This window comes from Hirundo rustica, chromosome 3, assembly GCF_015227805.2.
Source record: "Hirundo rustica isolate bHirRus1 chromosome 3, bHirRus1.pri.v3, whole genome shotgun sequence".
Lineage (NCBI taxonomy): Eukaryota > Metazoa > Chordata > Aves > Passeriformes > Hirundinidae > Hirundo > Hirundo rustica.
In genome coordinates this window covers 67,170,920-67,185,213 of record NC_053452.1, presented here as the reverse complement: position 1 = coordinate 67,185,213, position 14,294 = coordinate 67,170,920, and the positions used below count along the sequence as shown (strand labels likewise).

The 14,294-nt window shown below is 42.2% G+C and overlaps 1 protein-coding gene across 2 annotated transcripts in view; it reads left to right on the top strand.

Moving 5' to 3' along the window:
* Positions 1–6,379: 6,379 nt before the first annotated feature.
* The window catches only part of DSE (dermatan sulfate epimerase), a 34,489-nt gene continuing 26,574 nt past the window's right edge, over positions 6,380–14,294 (top strand). The window contains exons 1-2 of one of the 2 annotated variants that reach the window (XM_040059741.2): positions 6,380–6,453; positions 7,050–7,119. The gene's annotated coding sequence lies outside the window, so the exon portion shown is untranslated. Of the gene's footprint in view, positions 6,454–6,509; positions 6,626–7,049; positions 7,120–14,294 lie in introns of those variants that run through there. The other variant, XM_040059742.2, reaches the window with a different exon arrangement.

The window sequence follows — 14,294 nt, the reverse complement described above, 5'->3', positions numbered from 1 at the left end:
TGCAGGACTTGGAGATACCTGGTACATTACTGATATTAATCCATACACAAAATGGGGGGGGGGGGGGGGGGGGGGGAATGTAACCTGAACATGATTATGTGAATTTAAGAAAACAGACTTACTAACTATTAATGATCCTTGTTAGATATTCTTAAATGCAACTGTAAAAGTTCTTCTATGTATGTATACATATTTGTGAGCACATTTAAAAACCCCTGTTGTGCAGAGCACACTGCCAGGAGCTCAGCAAATACAGATTATGTCTATGAGTGACCCATCACGAGGTGGTTACAGGGGCCCCTGAAATACTCAGCAACAGTGCCTCAAAGGCCCCAGAACTACAGGTACAACAACCAATTGTTGATGCAGACTAGTGCAACAACCCCATGAAGACTCTAAAATTGAGAGCAGTGGTGGAGCTGCCTTTAGGGAGTATGTTTAACTGCAACAAGAGCCACCAGTTGTTGAGCACAGTTGCTTTAGAATCAAGTGTGAAGAATTGATCGCTACAGTACACGCTAGCGATGCATACGTAAGCATTATATTTAAGTGGAAATTAATTTTTAATGCCTTTCTTTGTGTTTGATCTAATATCTCACCCTTGAGTCTTGGCTGCAGTAAATAGAATGCAGTAAATCAGAGGGAGAAGTTTACAAAGAGAAATGGAGAATCAGCTACAAGTTTGAATATAGTCTCTGAGACAAACCTTTTGCATGCACATGTCTCCACTGTAAGGAAGAGGAGAGAGACATGGGGCTATGAAACTCTAGAACCGGGATGGGGATAAGTAAGCAACTTGTAAAAATTGTCATGAATTCCAGCAGTTTTTTAGCTGTCTACTTAGCTTTCCACATACCAAATGACTCCATAAAATTGGTGGATTCTAGCCTTAAAAATGCCTCTCACTGAAAACAGCATTCTACAAGTGGAAAACATTATTGTGACATATTTGGCATCCAGCGAGGAAGATTGGAGCATTCAGGACTAAGAGAGCACTGATGAAGTCTGGCTTTGGAAGGTTCCTCTTGGTATGAGCATTAAGAGTTTGTGTTCCCAGGGGATGATGCTTTGCTTATAACATCCAAGAAATTTGGAGGAAAAGAAGTTGACACTCATCATACATGTTGGGAAAGATCACACATTGAAAACATAAAGTAACGAACAATTCAAATAAATAAGAAGCCACATGCTGCTGGAGAGTTGTCCCTCTGCAACCCATTTTGATCTTCAGCACAGAAAAGAAGGGATATGTGCTAAAGAACTAGCAGGCCAGTTTGGCAGATGGACAGCTGCTAGAAGAAGATAAACCTAAGTCCTCTTGACATCTACAGCAATGTAAAAGCAGTAACATGGATTCTGCTATTAAAAGGTACAGAACAGATGATGGAAGTAATTTTTTATTGGGTCAAGGTATTTCTTGGCATTTCCCATTTAAGTGCCTATGTACCTGCTTTGTGGTTACTGTCTTCCTGACACATCTCAGGACCAAGAGTCTCCACTCACCAACGTTTTACCTCTGATTATAGATGCTGCAGCTTCCCATTCCTTAAGAAATCTGAAGGATTTTTTTTTTTCCATCTAACTTTCTGTTTGCTGGCCTCAGGCTAAACCAGGCTGAACACATGGTGAGAGCAAGAAAGAGGGAAAGAAAGGAAATGTAAAGCAGAGAAAAATGTCCCATTTACATACAAAGAAGAGCTGTTTAGGAAACATCTAATGTTTTTCCCTCCCAGCTACCCTACTGATAGTTCGGCTACCTTGAAGTAGAAAATACTGCATCTGTGGGAAAGAGAGAAGTGTTTCCAGTCTGTAGATGCAGAAGCAGGCGAAGGATTTTCCTGTAAGAGAAACTGCTTTGTGCCATGCTGAATGTGCCCCAACCAGACAGGTATCCTGGTGACCTTAGACAAGATTTCCAAAATTCGATGGATATCAGCACTAAGAATCAGATTTTTTATGATTCTTCAGGCTGATTTCAGTCAACTTCTTTTCATCCTAGTTTTGGAGCTGTGACTGTTTCTGTCTATTGCCTGCAGTAAGCCAGAACCCCAAATGTCCAAGTAGTAAATGGAAAGAATCATGCAACAGCCTCATAAACTTGAAGGATGTAGCAGGAACAACCAAGTTAGGACATTATCTGGTCCACACCCTGGTTGGAAAATAGGAGATAGCCAACATTCTCTCATATGTGTCTGGGACTGGGATAAGATTGGAAAATTAAAGCTGCCTTCATGTGGCTCTAATAAAGTCGAAGCAGAAGAGCTTGGCAAAACATCTCGGATCAAGGAAGGCAGGGTGAGCAATATGCAAGTATCCAGATTTGCAATTCTGCAGGTCAGCTGCAAGAAGAGACTGACAAAGTGCTCTTGTCCTACAGGTTTCAGCTCACAGCACTAAGATCATCACAGCTGGACACAAAAGGCAAAGAAAACACAAAGGTTATGGTCATAACCAAATCAATTGTTTTCAAGAATTACTGAAAGAATCTGGAGAATTTTTTGCTTCTCCCTCTTTTCATTTGAAGAGTTTTGTCACTTAATGACAACTGTAGAAGTGTTTCTTACATGCAAATTAGAGACCAAACAGATCACACAGAGAACACAGGGGTATTTAGTGAGAGGCGGGTACTTAAAACAATTAAAAAACAAAACAACAACAACAACAACAACAAAAAAAACCACCACACAGAGGAAAATTCAAAGAAGAAAAAAAAAAAAAATGATGCTGCATAGATTAGGCAGAGAGAAAGAAAAGGCTGGCCAAGGCTGCATATGTGGAACAGGCAGAATGATATACAGCTTCCCTCTTCAGGCTATCTTCAGCCAGCAAGGAAGAGAAACAAACTCCAAACATCCAAACTCCAAAAAGGTGAGAACCAAAGGCTTTTAAATGTATGAAGCATCAGCAGATACTTGGCGTCTGCCCCAGAATGAGCCCTACATTACTTGCTCCACGTGGCCCTGCTGCCTTCCTTTCTCACTGTCCTACTGAGGCAACCGGGTTTGTTCCCTCTTCATATCCTCATGATCACACTTGCCAACGCAGCAAGAAAATAAAGTGTGTTTCTCTTCCCTGCAAGCCAGATAACCGCTGGGCTTTCTTGAAAGCTTTTCCTTCTCAAAGAAGAAAGGATAGATGCTACCAAAGTGGTGGCAGCTCACAGTGTCTCTGGTGCCAGACATTTTCAAGACATGCACTGTACTTAGGCATGCAGTGATTTCTCTGAGTGTGACCTAAAAATTTGCCATTGTTGGAAAAGAGGAGCATTTCCCACATGTTTGGCTCAGTCACACAGACGCCAGACATTGTATGTAATGTGGCTTGCCATAAAGACCAAGGAAAAATAATGAGCATGTGACGTAGAAGTAGAACAGTGTCTGACCTGAACAGTTTTCAATTTCCATGAAACATACTCTGCACAACTGGCCAAACCAATAGTCTTAGCTCCAATAGGTAAATTTAGCTCCTTTCCTAAATCCATTCTGGAGCAATGCCACCCAGGTCAGGTTGCTGTATGTTTCATTATCACATGATGCAATTTAGGGAAATGACAGCTACAAAAACTATTAACCTCAGTGAGATTTTTCCAATAAAATGAAATTAAATTGAAAAATAATGGGGGGAAAAAGGAACAAATAAACTAGGGATTTGATGCTTGAAAAGAGAGAGGGAGTGAGAGTTTTCAGGGACAGAAGCACCAGAGGAATGGAAAGTATATGATGGTATGTTACTGAGTCAGTCATTTAAACCTACTTTATGGTTGGTGGCAAGAAGAGATAGCCTAGGGACATGATTCATCACATCCTAATGAAGGCATGTAAAACAGGTCAGATGAATTCTCCTGTAAAAGAATTTATTTTTCTCTGCAGTGTTATAAACAGAGTCTAACATGACTAGATCAGAGGTAGTTACCAGTCAAGTATAGAACAAAAGTGCATGACACGTTCAGAGGTTAGATGGATCCCACCCAAAGCTGCTTCTCCAAATTGACATTATTTCATTGTTTAATTGTTTTCTTGCTGTCAGCGCTGAATTCACTGGCATGCAGCAAGGCCAGCAAACCACTGAGAGAAACTCAACCTCAGCAAGAGGAGTTATTCCCATGAATAGGAGAAGGAGAAGGAGATCAAAGACAATCTGTAATCTTGCCTGTGCAAGTAGCATTTTGAACATAATCACACAAAACAGGACCTTGACAGGTCATCTGGTCCACCCCTTGCTCTGAGGCAATATTCATCAGACTTTCTAGATCTGAACCATTCTTGTCAAATGTATGTCCAACTTGCACTTAAAAAGCCTCCAGGGAGAGAGGTGCTGTTCACTTCTCCTTTATTTACTCTTACAAATACTTTTTTTAATCCTAGCTAGCCTAAATTTCTCTTACTGTTTTCAGAGGATGAGATTAAGAGATTATTATCTTTTACACAGCTGAAGGCAATCTTCCTCTATTCCTGAGGCTAATTTTTTCAGTCTTTCTCTATACGTGATGCTTGCTAAAGCTGGGGCCATTTTCATTTCAAAATTACCAATGGCAATACTGAAATTAATCTAGTGTGGACAGATCTTGCTTCTCTTGTTAATTTATCTATTTAGCCTGTCAAGCGCTCTGAGTTACTGGGAAATAAAACAAGCCAGATTTTACACAAGAGGACATGAGGCAGAGAGGATTTGTGGCACTCCACCCTGTTGGTGTCTCCCCATGTTCTAACTGTGCACCAGAGCAAGACCCAAACAGCACATCCAGTCTCATCCCTTATGAGGCGGAAAGCCATGCTATAAGGGAGCTATGGTGTGCTTTGCATGGGTATTTGTGATGACAAGGCAGCACAGGGCAGGTTTTCTACAATACAGAGAGATCCATGCACAGGCAGGATTTCAAAAGCCATTCAGACATGATGCTTTTCAGAATTGTAAGGGCTAATTCCATTTAACTTAGAGTCAGGTACTTAATGTATTTACATACCTAATGATGCAGACAAGTACGTAAACGCCTTCCTCTTGATCACTTTAGGCACCTTGGTAATTTTAGAAATTCCAGTAGAATCAGCCTGTCACGTCTGGTCTGACTCTGAGGAAATAGTTCTTCTCATGTTCATTTGTATCACAACATCAATATTTTACGATCCTACTGTCAATTCAAGAGATCCTAATACCGTTCAAATAGGTGTTCAGAAATATATCATCTAATGATTAATCTAGTGTTTGCATGACTGAAACGGAAGCACTTCGTGCTTTTAGGCATGTCATTACTGGTAAAAATAGCAAAGCTTCATTCCAGGTTTTGGCATTGCGCTCGGAGTTTGCAGCAACAACGTGTGGATGCCTACTCTTTAGGGCTGAGACTGTCAATAGATATTGCTGAGAAATACAACAGGAATGGAAGGGTGAAGGGAAATGTATAGTTTCTGGTTTTGTGTAGCTTCCATAAGTTTATTAGTCCTGATAGAACAGCATGAAATAACACTTTAAACTACAATGAATCTGTTTAAAACTATCCTCCTAAAATACAGATTTTTTCATTTTAGAACAGGGAACTGAGCACTTAAGAGCCTGCTGACTAATTCAGTAACATCAGTAAACACATTACTAAAATGAGAAATATGCTTTGTGAGATGTAAGCTTCAGGTAATTGGAGACCATCCTGATCTATCACATGTAAATATTTTTATTTTCATTACGTAGTGGATAAAATATGTGTGCTCAACTTTCAAAACCCAACAAACATTTGGAATTCTTCACTTCTAACTTTGTCTTGGCTATAGTGACTGAGAAGGAAAAAGGAATGTTCCAAAGGATCATTTATTTTATCCTCTTTTATATTACTTTCTGAAATATCTTCAATTGTGTGGTTTTGAAAAATGTTGGGATGCCTGACTTGAACAGTCACGGCGTTTCACTTTTTTTTTTTTTTTTTTTTTCTTCTTTTACACGGGAAACGTTTATGTAAGTAGCCACACCATACTTAAAAGAGCAGATTGACAAATCGGTTTTTTGTTTCTTTGCTGGCTTGAGGGGACTTTTGGGTGGGAGGTCCTATTCCTGTCATGCACTATGGTGACAGCACCAGGGAAGGACAATGAATATGAATGGAACACCCGGGTTGCTGTCACCTCCACAGCCGCCCTGCCCGGTCCGGGGTACCGCTGTCGTACTCTCTAACTCCAGGGAACCCTGTGCCAACACTCCGGTGCGGGAGCCAAAACATTCCCTGCGGAGAAAGGAGTCCTCCCGCTAAAAGGGAGAATTAGGGCATTTCCGTGAAGTTCGAGCCAGGGAAGGAACGGGCGGAGGAGGAAAAGCTGCGAGCGCGCCAGGGATAAACAAACGCAAGGGCACACACGGAGCGAGAGGAGCGCCCGGGCCGGACCGGGGCGGGCTCCATCGCGCCGTGCCGCCATGGCGTGAGGGGCCGGCGGAGCCGCGGGGGGAGGAGGAGGAGGAGGACGGGGAGAGGTACGGAAGGAGGGCGGGGAAGCGGGAGGTGGAGCGGGAGGGGGGGAGTCACTTTCTTCCTGCGTTGAAAAACGCACCCCTCACCCCCCTCCCCGCTCCGTCCCCCGGGGCTGCGGAGGAGAAACTTTCTGGCAGTTTTTCTGCGGCCGGCGCCGGGCAGGGGCCGCGGGCGGTGAGTGCCCGTGCGGAGCGGGCAGCGCTCCCGCGCCTCCATCCCGCCCGGCGCTGCTCCGGGGCTCCCGGCGGCGCAGCGGCCGCGCAGCGGGCGGGGCGGGGGCGCCGGTGGCCGGAGGGCTTGGGACGGGGCGCTCGGTCCCGGCGCTGCCTCCGGCACACGGCCCCCGGGCCGTGCGGCGCCCGGGGAGCGGAGGGAGCGGCTCCAGGTGCCGGCGGGGCCGGGCAGCGTCCCGCGGGGAGCAGCTCCCGGGCAGGCACGGGCTTTTCCCGGCTGGCCCCGGAGGAACGGAGCTGCCGTCGGGGCACCGCGGGACGGGCCCCGCCAGCCCCAGGGAGGTGGGGGCGTGCGGGGGACGTGGCGCTCTCTGTGCGAGGCTTCACCTGTGGGCGCCGTGGGTAACAGCTCTGCTCCTCCGCAGCGCCGAGACCGAGGGAGCCTCCCAGCCTTTTGCCAGCGAGTTCAGCCTCCCAGACATGCCTGTGTGAAAGGTAAGCAGCAGCATCCTTGTCTTGCACTTAGGCAAGCTGAGAGGCAGGAACAGAGCCTCTTGCCCGATGCAACTTCCTGCCACTTCTTTTTTTTTTGCTGTTTTGTTTTTGTTTGGTTGTGGGTTTTGCTGTTGTTTTATTATTATTATTATTATTTGTTTGGTTTGTTGTTGTTTTGGGGGTTTCGGGTTTTTTGTTTGCTTGGGGGGGGGGGGGTGTTTTGTTTTTGTTGTTGTCTTTTTGGGTTTTTTTCAGTTGGGAAATTTTAAGCAGCTGGGACCAGAGCTGTCAGTTCGGGAAGCTCAGTCTTCTCAGCCCCAGGCAGCGAGTTGCAATTCCTGTAGCTAGTATTGCATGAAAGCAGTGCATCATCACTTCGTGTGTCTCATGGCAACTCTTAAAATTCAATTTAGTATGAATGAAAGTAACCACCCTCTCTGTTCTTCTGCTATTCCCTCTTGAAGCAATATAAAACTGTGACATATTCCCGTGTTTTCAAGTTGGAGTGGCTTGAATTTTAGCCATAAGCAATGGCAACATAAAAAGTAGTCACAACTGTGAATAAAATACAGAAATATTGCTCAACCCTGGAGATTTTTTGGTCTTACTAAAAAGATCAACTTCAATTTAAATAACACAAAAATTTTAATATAGTCTAAAAAAAGACAAAGAAAATCTCAGCCTAAATATTGCCGCATTATGTTTATCATGCCAACTTTTATTATAACTCACTGCAGTATTTCAAAAAAGGAGCAATTCTGCTGAAGGGCAGCAGTGGGAGTCAATAATTCAGATGCTGCTTATTACTCTGAAAGAATCTAGCTGGGTACCCTTGGGCAAGCCGTTCCACCTCTCCATGGATCTGTTTTCTTCTTCATAAAACAGATAAATGTGCCTGGTTGCTTCACAGGGGTGTTGAGAAGTTTAATTAATTAATTAGTTTCATAACTGCTTGTAGATCCTTGGGTACATGGTTCTACAGAATTGCTAAGTATTATTTCATCTAAGAGTTTCCTTACTGTGTCTCATCACTTACGTGTTTTTTTAAGTGACCTGAATTAGTTTTTAGGGGAAGTCAACAAAGCAGCAGTTTTGGACTGGGATTGTCTTGCCTCTGTAAACTTCACTGAGAGGTGAAACTGAAATATACTAACCACAGTGTATTTTATTTGGGGCAGAGCTGCTGGGCCTTAAAAAAAAAAAAGTTATTTTCTTGTTATTCAAAGTAAGAGCTTACCTTTGTTGCTTTGTTTGAAGTATTGTGATATTTTGCATTATTTTGAATTGCTAAATCACTCACCTGAGTGCTCTTAAGATAATAAAAGAGAAAGATATGAGAATAGTTTATAAACACGTCTGTATTCTCTACTGTGAACACTGATCTCAGAAGACACTTGATGCTGATTTTCTACTGCACATTGATATACAATCTCCTTTACAACCTGCTCTTTGCATATAGAGGATGTTGCAAGAAGGAAACATAGATGGAACCATTGATTGCCTGTGGCAAAAGTTGATATATCTCGTTTGCCTAGGCAAATTCAGGTTTTGTTGCAGGGTATATTAGTTTTTGTAACTAGATATTGAGTAAATATCTGCACTACAGTGGAGATGAAAATGTATTTTATTACCTGGCCAAATGTTAGAAGTGATGTTTATAGTTTGCATACAGTTATAAGTAAAAATGGGTAGCTGAAGGCAGGTTTTAGAGTGACATCCTGGGTTTGGTACTTTTCAAAGGCTCATGAGGTCTGTGTGTACCATTTCTTTTCCTCACGGACAATGACACAAAGTACATAAGCTTTTTTAAAACTGAATTCAAGTAAAACCAAGATCGGTGGTGGTAAAAATATAAATACATAGCTACTGGCTTGTGAATGAACATAGGAATTTTATATCTTAGTAGAGAAATTATCACATCCATCAGTACCCAGCAGTCTGAGCAGTGAAAACTAGGGTCAAATGAGCAGGTAAATGTCCATAAAACTGAAGTGTACCTTCTCTCAGAAGTTATTGCATTTAACTAAAATTCAGTCACATTCTTAGGCTTGTGTATGGAAACTTGCACATCTGGCACCCGCTGCGTACTATAGCAATGAGCAGAAATAATTTGAGTTACTATTGCTATTGTTCCTGGATATTTTGCAAGAAATAACGCCCTTTGAGGGGGAAGGGGGGCACTGAAGGAACTAAAAAATAAAGAAAAAAAAAAAAAAACAGCTTTCTGTAACTGCTGTTTTCTTGCTTAGACTTGGTAATCCAACGTGTGTGGTGAGTGAAAGAAGCTATGACTTTTTATTAGCAAATTGTATTTAATTGCTACACATGACATCTGAGGAGCAAGTTTGTCCTGGCTGTTCTCACCTTCTTTGCTGTCTCCATTCAGCTGAGGTAGAACAGAGAGTGTAGTTAGATGTTAAACCATGGTGCCAGTTTGCATTCAAGACTATAGCCACATACTTAATAAAAATAATTTAACAGATTCTGCATTTGACTCCCTTTGAGCCAGCTTTCAGTTTATATGGGTAAACTTTGTACTGATGTCTCTCAGCCCAGCTGGGATAGGGTGAGGTGCAACAGTCCTGCATTAGTAAACCCCCAAACCCTTGCGCGCTGCACTTTGAGCAGTTTCGGCTATGTGCTCAGGATGAGAACTGGGCAGAGAAGCCTGCTAGGAAAAAGGAAATTTAGCAAATGCCACCAGAGATCTCTCTCTTGAATGCTTTGGCAGTAAAAGTTTAGCAAAAGTGAAGTGTTGGTAGCAGAGGGCTGACTGAAGGGTTGTGGTCATTTGGGGAATCACATGAAGGACAGAACACTGGAAATGTTTTCTCACATCAGGTGCTGACCTGACACCTTTACCCACTCCTGGGACATGGGCAGGGATGCAAGCACAGGCACAATGTGACTATTATGTACACAGTCTGAAATTACCTTTGTTTGGTCTTTCTTTCTGTTTTTCCCCTTGCTTAGAGTATACAGGAGGGAATCAGCAGTAGCGTTGTTTAGAGTGGGCATAGGATTGTAGGGACCCTGGTGATTTGACTTTGGTAGGTGCTGTAGCTCAGTACAAGAGAAATGTAATTTTAACATACAAGTTCTTTTTCCATGGTTGGCCTGGTTTATGCTTTTATTTTGTGGGGGTTTTAATCAGAAACATTAGTTTCTAGCCTAGAATTGTTAAAGTATTTTGAAAAGTTGTTCAAAAGCATTTCTATGGATATCATGTTTCTTTTAATCGTATTTTTGCAATCATGGTTCATCACACTTTTTACCAAAATCATCTGTCCAGTTTCAGTTCTGCTGTGAGAGCCATCCCTGCACAACTTACAGTCAGAAATGAGATCATAAGATTCTAAATTTCAAAATTAACCCATAATTTAATGGTTGTGTTGACACCTGCTCACAGATTGCTCATGCACACTGTGAGTAGCTACTTTTTGCAGGAATGATGTAGCTGCTGAACTCCATCTGCAGTTGAGGCTTCTCTCCTTGAAAATGTAATGATGTTTTTCAAGGCTTTTTTTTTTAAAGGGTGTTCTGGGGAGCGCTGAGGACAATAATAGCCCTGAAGGAACTACAGGACAATACATTTTGTCTGTCCAAGTTTGTACCCTGTAAAAAGCAGTTGCATCTGGATACTTGTGTATTACATCTGTGGAGAGAGAGAGGAGCTATATGCTCTATCTCTCTGTGAAGGAACCCTAGATAATGAGATAACAGCAGAATTGTATCAATAATAATGAACAACGCACTCATCTGGAGAGAGATGAACCTATCAGGTAGGCTGGTACAATTTAGGTCTATGAACACAGTGACATTTACCCTGTAACAAATGAACCAGTGGTTCTTCTGTGTGAGTACACATTTGGGGTCTGCATACTCACACTCTGTGATCATCTCTAGATAATATAATAGCAAGTGTTGGTGTAAATTGCCTAGGTTACAAACCCATTAGGTTCATAAATTGACTAGCATCAGCATCTTTGGACTTTGCCGGTGCTCCTGTATGCTCTCACAATAATTGAACCACAGCAATATGATTGCCATGGTTTTATCCTGGCTGGCAACTCAGCCCCACACAGGCCTTGTTCACTCCCTTCAGTGGGATGAGGAAGAGAATTGGAAGAATAAAAGTAAGAACACTCGTGGGTTGAGATATAGTCAGTTTAGTAGATAAAAGCCAGACAAAACAGAATTCATTCACCATTTCCCGTGGGCAGGCAGGTGTTCAGACACCCCCAGGAAAGCACGGTTCCCTCACAGGTAAGAGTTACCTGGGAATACGAATGCTGCAACTCCGAGCGTGTCTCTCTTTCTTCTTCTTTCCCAATATTGTATGCTAAGCGTGACATTATATGTTGTGGAATATCCCTGTGGTCCGTTGGGATCAGCTGTCCCAACTGTCCCCTCCCAGCTCTCTGTGCATCCTCAGCCCCCTCACTGGTGGGATGGGGGGAGAGGCAGAAGTGTTCTTCGCTGTATAAATGTTGCTCAGCAGTATACTAAAACATCCTTAAATTATCAACACTGTTCCCAGCACAAATCCAAAACATAGCCCCATACCAGCTACTATGAAGAAAATTAACTCTACCCTAGCCAAAACCATCACAATTAAAATAACAATAAAATATTAATATAGTTTTGTGTGAAACACTGAGTCATAAACAGGATATGGAGACAGAGTTAAAATGAGTTTTGATCCCATAGCAACTGAAGGATATGATGCATTTTAGAATTCCTGTCTATTAATATGAAGTCCTGTGGAAATGCTTTATAAATAAAAATACTTGCTATCTTCAGCTACTCAAGTTTGTAGTTATACATACAGAGAGTTGAAACTGGTTTTGTAAAACTCCAGCAAAATCAAATCATTTGTTTACAACATCTTGAAGACAATTGAATGAAGGACAATTAAAACAATAAGCAGGGAATATTAAAACTGTTAATTATACATAGTCAAGAAAAACAAATGAGGGGACTTAAAATGTTTACAAGTATTAGGAAGAGTAAAGGTCAAGGCCAACAAAGTGGAGTTGCTTGGAAAGAGGATAAAAGTTAAAGTCTGAAATTAAAACACTTGTTTTGGTATCAGAAGTTTCTGGTGTTGTAATCAACTTCCTCAGAAGTGAGGGAAGATGGATGGCATGCAATTCCCGGGGGTGGGTTAGGCACGGGAAGGAATTCTGGCAGCAGTAAATTGGCTTTCCCCTTCTGCATGTATGATTACTTTTTCCTGTCCTTTATTTGCACCTCCTGGGCATTGCCATCACCATGTGAAGCTTTTCCAGTTCCTCCTGCACTCCATGACTGTACTACTGGATCCACACAGAGGCTCCGGTCTGCCCCAGAAGTTCTGTTCCCTTGCTCCCTTCTTGTGATGTGTGGTTGGTGCCTTAGGGCTGTGGGCTGCTCTCAGAGGAAACCATAAACCTCGTTCCTAATACCCAACACCAAAGGGTTCACGGCCTCACTGACCCTGAGTGGCTCTCTTTGCGAGGGCCGGGAAGATGAGTTACTTCTCAGTAGCTGCCACAGGAATATTGCTTCACCACCAGACTGGGCAGGAACCTTTGTTCTGTGTTTCTGAAGTACTTATTGCTGTCATAGTCCTAAACCCAAGGGTGCCTACATGCTGTAGTAGTGTAACACGTGGATGAGGGGTTTGCTTGACTTCTGGGACGTGAATGGAGCAGGCAAAGGTAGGGAGTATATCCTCTTGGCCTAGGTGAAAATTCTCAAACTGCCTTCCTATAGTGTTAACATCTGTGAAAACACTCCTAAAGGAAAAAACAAAACCTCATTTTAATTATTGAAATGGCCTTTTGAAATTATGTCAGCACAGGATACAGTGCTGGTGTTCTAGAAGGAGTCTCTCTCTGGTAGCTTGTAGTTTTAAGACTTCAGTGGTAGAAGTGATTGGGCTTTCATTCGCTGAATGTGGATGCCTTAACAGGCATGTCTGTACTGGTTGGGAATGATCATCTGCAGAATTCTAGATATCAAAATTACTTCCTTACTCATTCCACAGAGTGGGAGAGTAGAGATAAGGAATAAGAGATCCTGGTAAGGGTTAGGAATACTAGTGTTTATGCAACCAAAAAATTACCAATAAAGCATTTCTTCAGGAGGATAAATTGCAATAGGAATTTCCTTCTAACAGAAGGAAAATCTAAATTCTCAAATTATGGTTTGGACATGCAGATGACTTAAATCATGTTTTCTCTTGAGGCAGAGAGAAGGTTATGCATTCAGTGTATGTGTGTATGCCCTGTTAATTTATATATACAGTGATAAAATAGACAAATAAGCTTTTAACTGAAAGGAATTAATAGATGAAGCTTCCATCACAGATGTCTTACACATCCTACTGTGAACTTACAAAAATATCTTGCAGTGCTGGTTTGCCTGTAACATGGTGGAGAATGAATGCAGACCTCCATTCTTCTGGAATTATGGTCTGACACAGCTGTGTACTGCTCTACACAGATCCATTTAATTTTGTGTTAGATCAAAGGACAGACACAAGTTTAAATCTTGACTGCTGACATGATGGCATATACTGATAATCCCTATAGGAACTGGCTGTTTCTGGTTGCCATTGGGATTTTCATAGCACAGCTGTTAGACATAAAAGTTGATACAAAGCTTCTTTCAAGGTACTTCAGATCATTTCAGAACAAGTGCAGTACTAACACCTGGGTGCCTGAGCTGTACCTTATTTATGGCAGATGTAATTCTGAATAATATTTGGCATTTCGGTATTTAAGTTTTGAAATACCTTTGAAATTATATAATTGTAGCATGTTCCCAATTGTGAAAAAATCAGAGGAAGAAATGAAGTAATGTCCCCTGGTGGTTAAGGTCATAATAGGTGTTTTTCAAGTTTTAAGCAGTGGTTTTTACACCTTCTCAGTATTTTTATTGGAGAGCCAGATAGTCACTGGTTTTAGCTCACCAACCAAAAGGTGGATGAAGGAGCCCTGACTGCTCCTGACTCTTGGGGTGTGGGAGTTTCCCACCCTGGTGTCCTGCCCCACAGCATTGAAAGGGTCTCAGCAGTATTGCTTGTTGATGTAGAAGCTTGGGACTTCAGTCTGTAGATTTATTATGATTATTACGGCACAAAGATAGGCATATAGTTTTATGGGTTCTGCTCCATCATGCACCTGATG